The sequence below is a fragment of the Arachis ipaensis genome, chromosome B9 (assembly GCF_059453495.1).
Source record: "Arachis ipaensis isolate K30076 ecotype BB chromosome B9, ASM5945349v1, whole genome shotgun sequence".
Taxonomy (NCBI): domain Eukaryota; kingdom Viridiplantae; phylum Streptophyta; class Magnoliopsida; order Fabales; family Fabaceae; genus Arachis; species Arachis ipaensis.
The window spans coordinates 13,794,991-13,812,447 of record NC_142444.1 but is presented as its reverse complement, the minus strand read 5'-3'; the positions used below and the strand labels follow the sequence as shown (position 1 = coordinate 13,812,447).

At 35.2% G+C, this 17,457-nt stretch overlaps 1 long non-coding RNA gene across 1 annotated transcript; it reads left to right on the top strand.

The window, feature by feature from the left end:
* Positions 1 to 2,610: 2,610 nt before the first annotated feature.
* LOC148543807 (uncharacterized) lies at positions 2,611 to 3,081 on the top strand. Its single transcript, XR_015899174.1, has 3 exons — positions 2,611 to 2,748; positions 2,840 to 2,894; positions 2,983 to 3,081. It is a non-coding gene; the product is annotated as an uncharacterized LOC148543807 (long non-coding RNA).
* Positions 3,082 to 17,457: the final 14,376 nt, after the last annotated feature.

Genomic DNA, 17,457 nt, shown 5'->3' with positions numbered 1-17,457 from the left:
AGATCAAAAACATTAATTTGATCTTATTCCTGTTATTGTAACAGTAAAGGGGTTTTTGTTATGGTCTATGTGTCTTTGTTACTTCATGTACACTCCGGAGATTTTACTTCATGTCTTTGTTTTATTTTTTGACTTTTGAATTTGTATTTGAATGAGATTATAACATTCTGGTTTATGTAGTACTTTTAATTTGAATGATATTTTAAAATTTATATTAGAATATAATTATATTTTTATGTGTTTATTTATATTTTATTTATTATTTTATTATAAAACGGTTTTTCGGTTCAACTACGGTCGAACCGGTTGAACCTATAAACCAGTGAACCAATAGTTAGAGCGGTTCGATGACCGGTTCAGTTTTCAGAACCTTGTGAATAACTAAATGTGTTTTTGTTGTATTTGTTAAATTATATAAAGTTTAAATTATAAAATTGAAGTTAGTTAAATTTGAAAATTTAATTAATTTAAATAGATAGTTTTTATCCAACATAAAAAAAATATTTAAATTTTTTTATAAAATTAAATAAAAATAATTTTTTTATTTTTATTAAATTATAAGAATATTTTGATAAAAATATTGATATAATATATATATTTAAAAAAATTAAATATTGACGGAAATAATATAATCCACGTGTCCTTTTATTATTTGATTATATTTTTATTGTATCAGTAAATATGAATTTATTATCGTAGCGAAACAAACAGCTAACAGAGTGTTCCTATTCATGTAAGTTAATTGATATCTATAAACAATATTCTTCCTTGAAATTGATTAGGGAGTGGAGGTAAGATAAGATGCCTTAAGGAGTTAATTAGTAAATATAATCCTTGGTTTATAGGAATCGTTGAAACAAAATCTAGAAACATCTCATATAACACTGAAAAGGCTGCGGGGGAAATTAGAGTGTGGCTGGGATAGTGGGGAGGCAAAGGAAGGCGGTGAAGGACTGCTCTGTATATGGGAGAAAGATTATTTAGAGATAATAAGTAGAGAGAATGAAAGGGATAGATGGATATGTATTAGAGCCATAATGATCCAGAAAAAACAAGATTGAGATGAAGAAGAACAAGAAAGATCGTAGTTGAACTTGAAGCAATGTTCAAAACTGGTGAACGTCCATTAATTCATGGCTGGGGTGGTTCACCCCATTGTGGCCCCTATTGAGAGGGCCAACCTTCTTCTGCATGCACAAGTCAGCGATTTCGACATTGTTTCGAGCAGCCGAGAAGGAGCAATTGAGCAGGAGGCGGTAGTAGTTGTGGTGGTGGTGAGTAGAATTAAAGTTTGGGATTGGATTAAATTAAAATAAAAAATATTTTAAAAAATTTGAATAATTTTTTAAAATTTAAATAATTTTGTCAATATAAATTTATTTTTTTATAGATATAATATTAATTTATTTTTTGTAAATGAATTTATTGGTATTTTAAATATTTATAAAATTAACTCTTTAAATTATGTATATCATATTATCATTTAATACAAGCAGCGTAAAAAATATTATTGGTAATAAAATTTAAAATTTTTAATTTAGTTGATTGTTAAATCACCCCATTCAACCCCGTGTGAATATTTTGTCGTTTAATCTATCACTAACATTTAAGATATCGATTTAGCTATCAACAATAAAGTAGTTATAAAAATTGTAGGTCGCTAAATTAGTTGTCGATGATAAAATTGGCAACCATTTAACACAAATTATACTATAACACTGTTAGTAGTTTAAAATAAAATTAGAAATTGATTTAACAACTAATATAAAAATTAGGATAATTGTTTGTCATCAAATTGATCACAGATATAAATGACATGCGAGAATTCAAAAATTTCAACTATTAATTTACCTACAGTTTGCCCGTTGATAAATTGTGAACGTTATAATATTCAAAGTTTATTTTAAATAAATAATTAATATTCTTTACCAACGGCTAAGTTATTGGTAATTAATAACATTTATTTCTTTCAATCTTTATTTAATGTGTATAAGTCTACCGACGGTTAGATCGTTGTTAATTAATCATTAAATTAATTAAAAAATTGAATTTGATTAAAGTTAATGATGACTTAGCCATCGATAAATTTATTTCGAAAATTTGTACGTTAATTATTTACCGACGGCCTTATACGTCAGTATTATCTCTACACGCTCATCACTGCAAGAAAAACGCAGAGTATCATCGGATTTATCGTCAGAAACACAAATAAAATCCGACATAACTAACTTACCATCAAAAGAAATTGGACGGTATAAATCTCGCCGGTAATTGCCATCGAATTATGCAACGGATTACTTTCCAAAAAAACTATTTGGTTACCGGTTGTAAACCCCGGTTAAATTAGTAAATAATTAGTCAATAAATTAGTTTTTAATAAGGAGGATTAGAAATGTGAATATTATATCAAATTAGGATAGAGCTCATCGAAACGAAAATTTTGACACTAATTTTGAGAAAATCGGTCCAAGATTGGACCGAATGGACCGAACCGGTTGAACCGGATCCAAATCGGACCATCGGTCCAACCGAACCGACCTATTAAATGAACCCACGCATTGCATCTCCCTCATTTCAGCAACGTGACGCTGAAAGCTTGCGTCCAGGGAGGAGAAGAAAAAGGGGTCCGAACCCTCGTTCCAAGTTCAAGGCGCCGTAACTTCCCGATCCGAGCTCCGATCGCCGCACCGTTTGCGACCACGCGTCCACCGCGTCGAGCTTTACATTTCTACCGGAACAATTTTATAGGTAAGCCCTTAAATATTCTCAGCCACTCTTTTCCCCCAATTTTCGAGTTTTGAGAAGGGGTATTGAATTTCTTTGATTTTTGATGTTTTAGGATCCAATTAGCTTGAGAAAAACGTTCACTCTTGCTTATGTGAAGCTTGGGTAAGGTGAGGATACGATAATTCTATTTTATTTTCATTGAATTTGAGCTTTGAGTATTAAATTGGATATATATGTGTTATGAATGTGTATTAGGTTGTGAATAAATAATTGGAGCTTGAAATTGTGAATACTGGAACTTGGAGAAAGCGGATTAGTTGAGTTTTGAGGGGCTGTCTTGGTTTTGAATAAATAGCTTTGGTCGTTACGTGGAAATCGGCCAAGGTATGGTTTAGGTTTCTTGCATTTAATATATAATGTTCTGTGAAAACTTAGGCTAGATGACCATAGGATAAGTTGGAATGCAGGTGTATGTTTAATATTTAGTAATTTGTCGATGAATATAATTGGTTGAAGTTTATTGGATAATTAGTTTTTAATTTTGGATGGTGAAAGTTGTTATGTTAATTTGGAGGGAATTATGGTTGAATGTTATTGTTGATTAACTAATGATTTGGTGAATTATTGATTTGAGGTATAACTATTGTGGAGGTTGTTGTGATAATGAGGTATTTTGTGTTAAAAGCTCAGGAATTGTGAACTATGATCCTTAGTTGAATTTTTGGGTTGTTGGATTTGAATATAGTATGAGTTTAATTGTTTATCTGAGGTAGATTTATCGTGGTGGTTGTTATGATGATGAGGAAGGGTATGTTGAATTGAAAAGAAAGCAGGTTTGGACCCGAAAAGGGTGGCAAAGTCCGAGTTTTAGAGGAGATGCTGCCGAAATTCTATAAAAATTAGAGATTTAGTTTATATGATTATTTATAAATATTTAAGATTCAAAGGTTATATGGTTTGATTTTGAGTTATTAAGAAAATGAGCATGTTTTAAGTTTGATTCATTTGGAAAAGAATGAATTATGTTTTGAATTAGAACTATTGATGGACGGAATGAGAGATGTGATAATGAAGGATAATGATTGAATATGATTGACGTATAATGATGAATGAGATGCGATTGAGAATGATGTGGATGTTGATGAATTTTAATTGAATTATTTATATGGCTTATGAATTTGAATAATCTGAGATACGAGATTCCCTGGATTAAGTGCCGTGGCTTGCCACCACGTGTACCAGGTTGAAAACTCGATACTCTGTTGACCCTACGACGTAAGTGTGACCGGGCACTATATAAATTCCCGGGAATGATACCCCCATTGAGCAATATTGATTATTTGAGAAAAATCTATGCATAGACTCTTGGGGATGCACGTCGGGGGACAGTCTAAGGACAATTCAGACTTGTCGGGTTGGCTGGATAACCGACAGATGAGCCTCATCAGCCATAGGACAGGCATGCATCATATGCATATTACTTGAATTACTTGCTTGTGCTCTAATTGGGTGTGCCTATCTGTATTTGCCATGCTAAATGTGTATTTGTTACCTGCAGTAGTTGTAACCTTTTTGTGTTTGCATTTATCTGTCTATTTGTCTGTGAAAATACATGATGGAGTTGGAGGTATGGAGGAATGGCAGTATAGGACTTAGATTTAAGGTTAAGTTAAGTTATGATTAAATATTTTTAGGAAACCACCTTTTATGGCTTCTGTTTAATACTTTAAGCTCTATAATCTGAGTGTCGATGCTCTAGGATTGCCTCTGGCATTCCCAGGACCTTATATATTATGTGTGAGGCACCTTTACCATACTGAGAACCTCCGGTTCTCATTCCATACTATGTTGTTGTTTTTCAGATGCAGGTCGAGAGGCATCTCGTTAGGCGTCTGGACTCTTGAAGCGGAGTGGTTACTGGGATATTTTGTTATGCTATGATGTATATATATGTACTTAGCTTTCTCTCCGCATGACTTATTCTTTTTGATCCTCTTAGAGGTTTATGGAGAGGCAGGATTGTGTATATGTACTTTTGGATTTTGGATATGTATGTATATATGTGTAAATATTCTCCGGCCAGTCTTGACTTCGCAGGCTGAGTTAGGAGCTTGTTATTTTGTATCTTTGGTATTCTACTCCTACTTCTGTTATCTTATGTTTGATAGTTATGATTTTCTTAGCACGTAAGTTAACTCGTTCCTTGAGCGTAGCGCCTTTATTGTGCGATTTTTATTTCCCCCTTTTCTTCAAGGCTCCTAGTATATTATAATTCTTCTGCTATTATATGTACTCATTTTATTTTAGAGGTCGTAATACCTCACCACCTTTGTTTTACGACTTAAGCGTAAAGCTTAGTGTGGTAGGGTGTTACATTATGGTATCAGAGCAGTTCGTTCCTATAGAGCCTGAAAGACGGACTGATTGTACTTCTGTGCATTCTCTGTATATGTGTTTATGTGCTATTAGGATATCTGATTGATATATATGGCATAAACGTTTGTGAGCATGCATTTGGAACTTAAAAGCATTAGACCTGCGATATTGAGACTGATCAACTTAATATCACTTGTTTGATGTGTATAAGGACCAGATGTCGACTCGTAGACGCGGTCGCGGGCGAGGTAGAGGTAGAATACGCATCGTTACTCCTAGCCCGGTAGGGAATGATCCAGTAGACTTTATGGCTACTCTAGGAAATATGGCTGCAGCTATGTAGACAACAGCCGAGGCACTGGGTAATAAGATAAACCAGGATAATCACGGGAACAATAATGATGAGGGCGGTCCTATGACACTTGCTATATTTCTGAAAGTTCATCCTCCGATCTTCAGGGGAACCTCAAATCCCACTAACGCAGATAATTGGATTCAAGCTATGGAACGGACGTTGCAGGCCCAACAGGTTCCTGAGAAGTAATTGGTTGAATTTGGAACTTATCAACTGCAAGGTGAGGCTCAGTATTGGTGACAGGGGACACGATGTATCCTGCAGGCAGATGACGCTGTGATAGTCGGGAGATTGGTTATTTAAGAGCCATGTTTTGCTTGATTATTCTGAGAAGTCAGTACAGTTTATGTTAGAAAGGTCAGAAGCGCCGGTTGTGGTGAATAGTTACTATTTGAATTTTATGATAGTAAACTGTTCTGGAACTGAATGTCAGAGTATTATGTTGTTAACTGCGAGAATATCAGGTGATGATCAGAGTTTAGAGCAGATTTCGGTTGTATGTGAATTTCCAGATGTGTTTCCGGATTATATTAATGAATTTCCCCCTAACCGAGAGGTTGAATTTGCAATTGAGTTGGTACCTAGATCTGGTCCAATTTCAATTACTCCTTATAGGATGTCGCCTTTAGAAATGGCTGAACTGAAGGCTCAGCTGGAAGATCTGTTGGGTAAGCATTTTATCCGACCAAGTGTTTCTCCGTGGGGAGTGCCAATATTACTGGTAAAGAAGAAGGATGGGAGTATGCGGCTGTGTGTCGATTATCGGCAATTGAATAAGATCACTGTGAAGAATAAATATCCGTTGCCTAGAATCGATGATCTAATGGATCAGTTACAGGGTGCCGGTGTGTTTTCTAAGATTGACCTGCGATCAGGGTATCATTAGATAAGGGTTAGAGACGAGGATATTCCGAAAACTGCTTTCAGGACACGTTACGGTCATTATGAGTATACAATGATGTCTTTCGGGTTAACTAATGCCCCGACAGTATTTATGGATTATATGAACAGGATTTTTCGGCTGTATTTGGACAAGTCTGTTATTGTCTTCATTGATGATATTCTTGTTTATTCTAAGACTGAAGAGGAGCATGTTAATCACTTACGAACTGTATTACAAATTTTGAGAAATAGGAAGTTATACACTAAGTTATCTAAATGCGAGTTTTGGAAGAGTGAGGTAAAGTTTTTCGGTCACGTGGTGAGTAAGCAGGGAATAGCCATGGATCCTGCTAAGGTAGAAGTAGTGATGAAATGGGAGTGATTAACTTCAGTAATAGAGATTAGAAGTTTCCTAAGTTTGGCGGGATAGTATCGAAGATTCATTAAGGGACTTTCATAGCTCGCCTTACCTTTAACTAAGTTGACTAGGAAGGATACGCTTTTTATTTGGACCCAGAGTGTGAAGAGAGTTTTTAAGCATTAAAGCACAGATTGACTACTGCACTCGTGTTAGTATTGTCTGAACCAAGTGAGCCGTTTGAAGTGTACTGTGATGCATCGCTGAAGGGCTTGGGGTGCGTTTTGATGCAGCACCAGAATGTTGTAGCATACGCCTCACGGCAATTAAGGCTGTATGAGATGAACTATTCGACACATGATTTAAAACTTGCTGCTGTTGTGTTTGCTTTAAAGATCTGGAGGCACTACCTCTATGGCGTTAAGTTTCATGTTTTCTCAGACTATAAGAGTTTGAAGAATCTTTTTGAGCAGAAAGAGTTGAATATGTGGCAGAGGAGGTGGATGGAGCTTCTGAAAGATTATGATTTTGAATTGAATTATCATCTAGGAAAAGCGAACGTTGTGGCAGAGGCTTTGAGTCGAAAGTCTTTATATGCAACTTGGATGATGCTACGGGAAGAAGAATTACTAAGGGCATTTCAAGGTTTGAATTTGGGAGTTAGAGAAGAATCTGGAATTCTGTGTTTGAGTCAATTGCAGATCTCAAGTGATTTTAAATCAGAACTTCTGAAGGCTCATCGAGACAATGAAGCGTTACGTAAGGTATTACCAGCAGTCAAACAGGAGAAACAGTGGAGAGTGTTAGAAGGACAGGAAGGTTTGTGGAAGTTCAAGAACCAGATTGTTGTGCCAGATATTAAAGAATGATGTGGCATTGCATGTATCTAAATGTTTAACATGTCAGAAGGTTAAGATTGAGCATCAGAGACCATCAGGGACCCTTCAGCCTTTGGAGATTCCACAATGGAGGAATTGGCTCGAATGTATATCAAAGAGATTGTCAAATTGCATGGTGTGCCTTCTACTATCAAATCTGACAAAGATCCTCGCTTTACATCAAAATTCTGGGGAGCTTTTCAACGTGCATTTGGGACTCAGTTAAGCTTGAGTACTGCGTATCACCCTCAGACAAATGGTCAATCAGAGAGAACTATTCAGACCTTGGAAGATATGCTAAGAGCTTGTGTATTGGACCAGTCGGCGAGCTGGGATCGGTATATGCCATTAATAGAATTTGCTTATAATAATAGCTATCATGCGAGCATCGGAATGGCTCCATATGAGGCTCTGTATGGCAGAAAATGTCAGTCTCCACTATGTTGGTATGAAACTGGAGAAAGGAGTTTATTAGGGCCTGAAATGATAGCTGAAACGACTGGGCAGATAAAGAAGATTCGTAGTCGAATGCTTATAGCCCAAAGCCGCCAGAAGAGCTATGCTGATCAGAGGCGAAAGCCTTTGGAATTCGAAGAAGGAGAACATGTCTTTCTGAAAGTTACACCAACCACTGGCGTGGGAAGAGCTATTAAGACCAAGAAACTGAATCCCCGTTATATTGGACCGTTTGAGATTCTGAAGAGAATTGGACCAGTGGCTTATAGAATTGCCTTACCGCCATATCTTTCGAATTTGCACGATGTGTTCCATGTGTCACAGCTTCGGAAGTATACTCCTGACGCAAGTCATGTTCTAGAACCAGAACCAATCCGAGTGAGAGAAGATCTAACACTTCCAGTAATTCCGATGAGGATTGATGACACCAGTGTTAAACGATTACGAGGAAGGGAAGTATCATTAGTAAAAGTAGTTTGGAGTCGAGCTGGTATCGAGGAACATACCAGGGAACTCGAATCAGATATACGAAAGGATTACCCACATCTCTTTTCAGATAACTGCTGACTACATCTGAATTTTGAGGGCAAAATTCTTTATTAGGTGGGTAGGATGTAAACCCCGGTTAAATTAGTAAATAATTAGTCAATAAATTAGTTTTTAATAAGGAGGATTAGAAATGTGAATATTATATCAAATTAGGATAGAGCTCATCGAAACGAAAATTTTGACACTAATTTTGAGAAAATCGGTCCAAGATTGGACCGAATGGACCGAACCGGTTGAACCGGATCCAAATTGGAGCATCGGTCCAACCGAACCGACCTATTAAATGAACCCACGCATTGCATCTCCCTCATTTCAGCAACGTGACGCTGAAAGCTTGCGTCCAGGGAGGAGAAGAAAAAGGGGTCCGAACCCTCGTTCCAAGTTCAAGGCGCCGTAACTTCCCGATCCGAGCTCCGATCGCCGCACCGTTTGCGACCACGCGTCCACCGCGTCGAGCTTTACATTTCTACCGGAACAATTTTATAGGTAAGCCCTTAAATATTCTCAGCCACTCTTTTCCCCCAATTTTCGAGTTTTGAGAAGGGGTATTGAATTTCTTTGATTTTTGATGTTTTAGGATCCAATTAGCTTGAGAAAAACGTTCACTCTTGCTTATGTGAAGCTTGGGTAAGGTGAGGATACGATAATTCTATTTTATTTTCATTGAATTTGAGCTTTGAGTATTAAATTGGATATATATGTGTTATGAATGTGTATTAGGTTGTGAATAAATAATTGGAGCTTGAAATTGTGAATACTGGAACTTGGAGAAAGCAGATTAGTTGAGTTTTGAGGGGCTGTCTTGGTTTTGAATAAATAGCTTTGGTCGTTACGTGGAAATCGGCCAAGGTATGGTTTAGGTTTCTTGCATTTAATATATAATGTTCTGTGAAAACTTAGGCTAGATGACCATAGGATAAGTTGGAATGCAGGTGTATGTTTAATATTTAGTAATTTGTCGATGAATATAATTGGTTGAAGTTTATTGGATAATTAGTTTTTAATTTTGGATGGTGAAAGTTGTTATGTTAATTTGGAGGGAATTATGGTTGAATGTTATTGTTGATTAACTAATGATTTGGTGAATTATTGATTTGAGGTATAACTATTGTGGAGGTTGTTGTGATAATGAGGTATTTTGTGTTAAAAGCTCAGGAATTGTGAACTATGATCCTTAGTTGAATTTTTGGGTTGTTGGATTTGAATATAGTATGAGTTTAATTGTTTATCTGAGGTAGATTTATCGTGGTGGTTGTTATGATGATGAGGAAGGGTATGTTGAATTGAAAAGAAAGCAGGTTTGGACCCGAAAAGGGTGGCAAAGTCCGAGTTTTAGAGGAGATGCTGCCGAAATTCTATAAAAATTAGAGATTTAGTTTATATGATTATTTATAAAGATTTAAGATTCAAAGGTTATATGGTTTGATTTTGAGTTATTAAGAAAATGAGCATGTTTTAAGTTTGATTCATTTGGAAAAGAATGAATTATGTTTTGAATTAGAACTATTGATGGACGGAATGAGAGATGTGATAATGAAGGATAATGATTGAATATGATTGACGTATAATGATGAATGAGATGCGATTGAGAATGATGTGGATGTTGATGAATTTTAATTGAATTATTTATATGGCTTATGAATTTGAATAATCTGAGATACGAGATTCCCTGGATTAAGTGCCGTGGCTTGCCACCACGTGTACCAGGTTGAAAACTCGATACTCTGTTGACCCTACGACGTAAGTGTGACCGGGCACTATATAAATTCCCGGGAATGATACCCCCATTGAGCAATATTATTTGAGAAAAATCTATGCATAGACTCTTGGGGATGCACGTCGGGGGACAGTCTAAGGACAATTCAGACTTGTCGGGTTGGCTGGATAACCGACAGATGAGCCTCATCAGCCATAGGACAGGCATGCATCATATGCATATTACTTGAATTACTTGCTTGTGCTCTAATTGGGTGTGCCTATCTGTATTTGCCATGCTAAATGTGTATTTGTTACCTGCAGTAGTTGTAACCTTTTTGTGTTTGCATTTATCTGTCTATTTGTCTGTGAAAATACATGATGGAGTTGGAGGTATGGAGGAATGGCAGTATAGGACTTAGATTTAAGGTTAAGTTAAGTTATGATTAAATATTTTTAGGAAACCACCTTTTATGGCTTCTGTTTAATACTTTAAGCTCTATAATCTGAGTGTCGATGTTCTAGGATTGCCTCTGGCATTCCCAGGACCTTATATATTATGTGTGAGGCACCTTTACCATACTGAGAACCTCCGGTTCTCATTCCATACTATGTTGTTGTTTTTCAGATGCAGGTCGAGAGGCATCTCGTTAGGCGTCTGGACTCTTGAAGCGGAGTGGTTACTGGGATATTTTGTTATGCTATGATGTATATATATGTACTTAGCTTTCTCTCCGCATGACTTATTCTTTTTGATCCTCTTAGAGGTTTATGGAGAGGCAGGATTGTGTATATGTACTTTTGGATTTTGGATATGTATGTATATATGTGTAAATATTCTCCGGCCAGTCTTGACTTCGCAGGCTGAGTTAGGAGCTTGTTATTTTGTATCTTTGGTATTCTACTCCTACTTCTGTTATCTTATGTTTGATAGTTATGATTTTCTTAGCACGTAAGTTAACTCGTTCCTTGAGCGTAGCGCCTTTATTGTGCGATTTTTATTTCCCCCTTTTCTTCAAGGCTCCTAGCATATTATAATTCTTCTGCTATTATATGTACTCATTTTATTTTAGAGGTCGTAATACCTCACCACCTTTGTTTTACGACTTAAGCGTAAAGCTTAGTGTGGTAGGGTGTTACACCGGTGACTTTTTTCGACAGTAACGTTGGCGCCATAATATATTGTTTTTCGCACTATTACCATCGGATTATTTCCTCGGTAAATCCGACGATAATGTCAATATTTTTTTTTAAATTGTGGCGCAATTTTTTTAATTTTTTTCTTTTTAATTTTAATTTTTTATTTAAATTTATTTTTCACACAATTAATGGTCAATTTATAAATAATAAAACTAATTATGTAATATTAAATATCAAATGTTCAAATAAATCAAATAAATACAATGAGACAATAAAACAGAACCCTAATCACTAAAGATCCAGGTAGTCATCGTCGTCATTCCCGTAGTCCTGCTGAGGCAGTGGAGAAGGTGGTGATGCCTGTGTACCACCAGCAAGACCGCTGCCACTAGCAGGGATGATGCCAGTGGCGCGCATCAGTACCCTAAGTTTAAAATTTTAGAAAACCCTAAATTCAAAACAAGTTTAGTACCCTAAGTTTAGAACTAAATAAGGAACAGAAATCAGAACCAATTAATTTCAACATTTGAAATTTATTCCTAATATAACCAAAACCGATTAAACATACAAAGTTGACCTAATCTGGTTAAAAATGACCAACTTAATTAATCTTGTACTATTAAATAAATGCCTCAATCATTCAAAGATTCAAAAGTTTTGGTCAATTAAAAATAAATTAAATTCCATTATCAATGCATAATAACAATCATAACATGCAAACAAGCATTGATTTTCAAGAATTAGACCAAAAATTGTATTAAAAGCTCTGAAGCATATTGACGAACACTTGGCATGCACAAACATTAAACATGCAAAATCAAGATCAAATAACAATTTACAACCCCAATTTCAAATCAACAATCAACACCAACAACAAATAATTCAAAACTAGCAACAACCAAGCATAATCCAAATTATCCAATCATTTTTCAGCAATTCAGAACCTAATAATCTAATCTCACCTATCCTAACCATTTAAAATCCATTAACAGAAAATTAATTCAAACTAGAAATCAGATTAATGAAACTAAAACTAACTGAAACAGAAATTAAAAACAGAAGAGTAGTAACCTGGGTTGCTAGAACGAAATGGAATGAAGAAGTTGAAAGGAGTTGCAGCGGCACTATGATGTTGCCGTTACGAGGAGCGGCAAACGAACGGTCACCGGAGTTGGATGCTACCCGGAACGAGCTAGGAACAAGGGCTGTGTGATACGGACCAAGCTAGAGTGGGTTAGAGAGAGAAGGGAAGAAAGAGAAGAGAGAGGTGGCGGCTTAGGGTGGCCGGCAGCGATAGAGAAGGCGAAGGGGTTAGAGAGAGAGAGAGAGAGAGAGAGAGAGAGAGAGAGAGAGAGAGAGAGAGAGAGAGAGAGAGAGAGAGAGAGAGAGAGAGAAATTCGAATGACGGAAAAGAGGGTTCGCGCTTTGAATATAAGGCCCTGTTACCATTGAAAAATCTGACAGTAAACCATTGTGAGTCACCAAAACGCAGCATTTCACTAAGTGTGTTTACCGTCGAAAAAATGCAACGGTAAATCTGACCCTAAAGGACGCGCCAATTTTTTCTTGTTTCCCGCCAAATATTACCGGTGAATTTACCATTGGGAACATAAATCCACCGGTAGTTACTAAATGTTACCAATTCAACGTCGTTACTGCCAGTAAATCTGATGATAAATCCGCCGCTACTCTACGATGCTAAATCCGACGGTACCCAACTTTTTCTTGTAGTGAATGACGCCAAAGTTTACCAACGGTTACCCTCGGCTCTACCGTGGGTAAACTTAATCCTCGAAAAAAATGCTTCCCATTTTGTTGATGCTGCTGTGGTTCGTCGTTGGTAATCTCTGCCTCCTCAAAGACAATCAGTGTATCTGTCGATAATGAGCTCTTTTACAGCAGTGAATTTAAGCTTTTCCTCTCACTTAATTTTTATAATTTACTCGATCCATGCATTTTAAAGTATTGTCGCTTTTACTTTTCAATAAAGTTAGAGGACAAATTTTTTTTTTAGTCAAGTCTAACCAAATTTCACTTACTATATGCGCACTTTGTCATCATCGTTCTTATATATGTTCAGTAAAACTACTGATTAAGAAATTTTGATACACATCACATAAATTTTGGTGCACAACATATAAATTTTGGTGTACAATACAGAAATTATTGAAGGATAACATGTCAAGAATATTGACACTCAACCAACAAAATACACACAGCACAAATATTTTGGTGTACAGTGCAAATATTTTGGTGTACAACACAGAAAAGTTAGTGTATAACATAAAACTTTTAAAGGATGACATGCTCAAAACATTAATACGCAAGTAACAAAATACATTCGCGGCATATGCAAAAATTTATGTGTTATGTGCAAATATTTTTATACTATGTACAAAAATTTCTATGCTATATTTATAAGATTTTTATTTGAAATTTTTTTTGCATTATGTGCAAAAATTTATGTGTTAGAAAAATGTAGAGAAGGATAAAGCAATGGCACACGCACTGTGTTTTTTTTTTTTTTATGGACTTATACTAATTTAATTAAATTTAATTACAAAACTGCTTATATATGTAGTATCACTATCTCTAGACAAACTTTTTATTTAAATACATTAATTTTTGATTGAATTCATACTAGCAGCAGGGACAGACCCAGTAACAACAATGAGGGAGCACTTGCCCCCACTGTATTTTTATTTTTTTTTAAATTTAATTATATATAATATGTTCCTATTTCAAATTTTAAATGATCTTACTACAAATAAATTAAATTCAATTAGTTAAAGTCCCAAATTCACTTTTTTATTTCTCTATCATTTTAACTATTATTTAACTAATCAAATTTAGTTTTTGTACCGTCACTCTTTTATTCCCTTAAATCCTCTTCTTATTTTTATATTTTTAACATTTTTTTCTATTCATTGTCTAATGGTTATCTTCTCTTCATCAAAAAGTAAATTTTAAATTCTCTATTTTTTTATACAGCTCTCCATGTCTATATGTATCTTTTTTTTTCTTTTTTACCAAAGATAAGTTAATTGTATTTCTTTAAAAAAGAAACAACAATGTCCAAAAAGGGACAAAAAGAAGCAATTGGGTATTAATTCAAACAATTATAATTTAAGTATTAGTCTAATATTTTATTTTTTTCATGACTTTATATATTTTCTTTTATTCTTAATTTATTCATCCTTATTACTTATATTTTATCTTTTGCTCTATTACATGTACCTATGTTACATATAAAATTTTAAATTGATTAATTTACTAATTTAGAATATATTTTTTATTTTTAGAAATAGCAATGAAAAAATATTTTAATTACAATACATAATTAAACAAATGCATAAATCTTTCATCTAACATTATATCAAAATTAAATTAAAAAAATATATAACAAATTTAAGTATTTTAAAAATAAAGAAAGAAAAAATTATAAATTATGTTTCTATTATTTTATATAAACATATGTTTCATATACAGATTTAATTTTTTTAATATTTATATATAATTCTAGCTTCAAATTATAAATACTAGTGTAAACCCTACTAAAATTAGTAAATAATTAGTCAATAAATTGAATTTTAATAAAAAAATTAGAAATGAAAATCTTATATTAAAATAGGATAGAGCTCTTTAAAACGAGAATTTTGACACTAATTTCAAAAAATTTGGCCCAAAATTGGATCGAACAGGATGAACCTTTGAACTGGGCCCATGGACCCAAGCGGGCCCATCACTTAAATGGACAGAAGCTCATCTCCTTCCCCATTCAGCAAAGAAGCACGCTGAACAGCCCAGGGGAGAGGAGAGCTTCCAAACCCTCACCACAACACCAATCCACCATAACTTCTTCATCCAAGCTTCGATCGCCGCACCGTTTGCGGCCACGCGTCCACCGCATCGAGCTCTACAATTCTATCGAATCAATTTCATAGGTAAGCTTCAATCTCACCCCAGTCTCTGTATCCTTCAATTTTTGAAATTAAAGAGAATCCATGTTGAGATTTTGTTAATTTGGTACTCTAGGTTCAATTTAGCTTGTGGAGCTTGACGGATTTAGTTCGTTTAGTCCATGGGCACGGTGAGAGTCCTAAACCCTAATTATTTCTTGTTTGGATTATGTTGGATATTGAATTATTGGGTATATGTATGTATATATATGTGTTAGGTGTATGAATGTATGATATGGAGACCTTGGAATCATTGGAAGCTTAATTCGAGAGCTTGGTGGAGTTAGAGTTGAATCTTGGTGATTGAAGCATTGCCCCTTTTGCCTTGTGGATTGCTTTGGTTAGTACGTGGAAATCGACCAAGGTATGGTTTAGGTTTCGCGTATATAATATATAATGTCGTGTGAAAACTTAGGCTAGAGAACCATAGGATAAGATGGAATGATTGTGTATTGGATGTTTAGTAATAATGATATGGTTTGAGCATGTGTGGTGTTCACTTAGTTTTGTTGGTATTGGAATGATGAATGATGATGTGATGATGTTTGAAGAACTTGTGATCATGGCAATATGTATATATAGGTTGGTATGTTGATGTTTGTTGATAAACTTGTGAAGTTTAGGTTGAAGTGAGATGTTATTGAATTGAGAAATGGTAGGATTGTAGAGATTATTATGATATTGTCAAAAGTGTGTTATATTTGTGATTATACGTATGATGAGTTAGGTTGGAAAGAGTTTTAAAGAGAAAATGAGGTTTTGAGGTTTTTGTGAAATTTGGTTTTTGGCCAAACTTTGGTGACCCATAACTTCGCTTCTGGACCTCCATATGATTTCAAACTTGTTTCGTATGAAAATTGGGTCCGTGAAGTTTACGCCGTTTGAAGAACAAAAGAAAAATGATTTAAAACAAAAATGTTATGCGCATCGGAAGTTTGAGGTTTAAAATGGTGAATCTGCAGGTTTCAGACTTAATAAAATTTTTGGTAAAACGTACGCCCATGCATACGCGTGACATTAGAATTTTGCGTACGCGTAACTCCCTTCTCATATGGAAGCTTCTGCCTCCCACGTATGCATGCGCGTCATGGGCTAAATTTGCACGCCCACACATATGCGTGGCCGATGCGTGCGCGTGATTTGGAATTTATGCGTACGCAAGTTTCTCATACGCGAACATGCACTTCTGCCTGGCGCATAAGCATACGCGTAATCAGGGGATGCGTATGCGTCTTGGCCTAAACGCATACTGAGGCGTACGCATGGCCCTGTTTTCTACAAAATTAGATTTTGAGTTTTTAAATCGAATTTTAAACTTCTAAACCTCTATTTTCATCCTTTTAGTCTCAAATCATAGTATGAGGTCTAGTATTAGGATGGAGATAGAAAATTGAGATAACTTGAGGATGAAGTAAAGTAGGAAAAGTGGTGAAATAAATATGGAAATGTGTATAATTAGAGTATATATTATATTATGGCATGTATGATATGATTTTGCAAAGATTATAATGGTTATGAATATTATTGTGGCATTATATACTCAATTGATCTGAGATACGAGTTTTTCTTGGTAAAGTACCGTGGCTTTCCCCCACGTGTTCTAGGTTGATACTCGATACTCTGTTGACCCTACGACGTAAGATGTGACCAGGCACTCTAAATTCCCGGGAAGGTTGACCCCTATTGAGCAATTATATATATATATATATATATATATATATATATATATATATATATATATATATATGTGAGAAAAAGCTATGCATAGAATCTTAGGGATGCGCGTCAGGGTACAGTCCATGGTTTAGCAAACCGTACTTGTCGGGTTGGCTTGATAACCGACAAATGAGCTTCATCAACCATAGGGAAGGCATGCATCATATGCATATTACTTGATTTATTTGTTGTGCATTAACTTGGTGTGCCTAAATGTATTTGCCATGCTAAATGTATAATTGTTAACTGCAGAACTTGTACTCTACTTGTGTTTGTCTTTATCTGCTTGACTGTCTGTGAAATAACATTGGCGATGGAGGAACGGAGGGAAGGTGGACAGGTTTAATGTTACAGTTAGGATTAAGT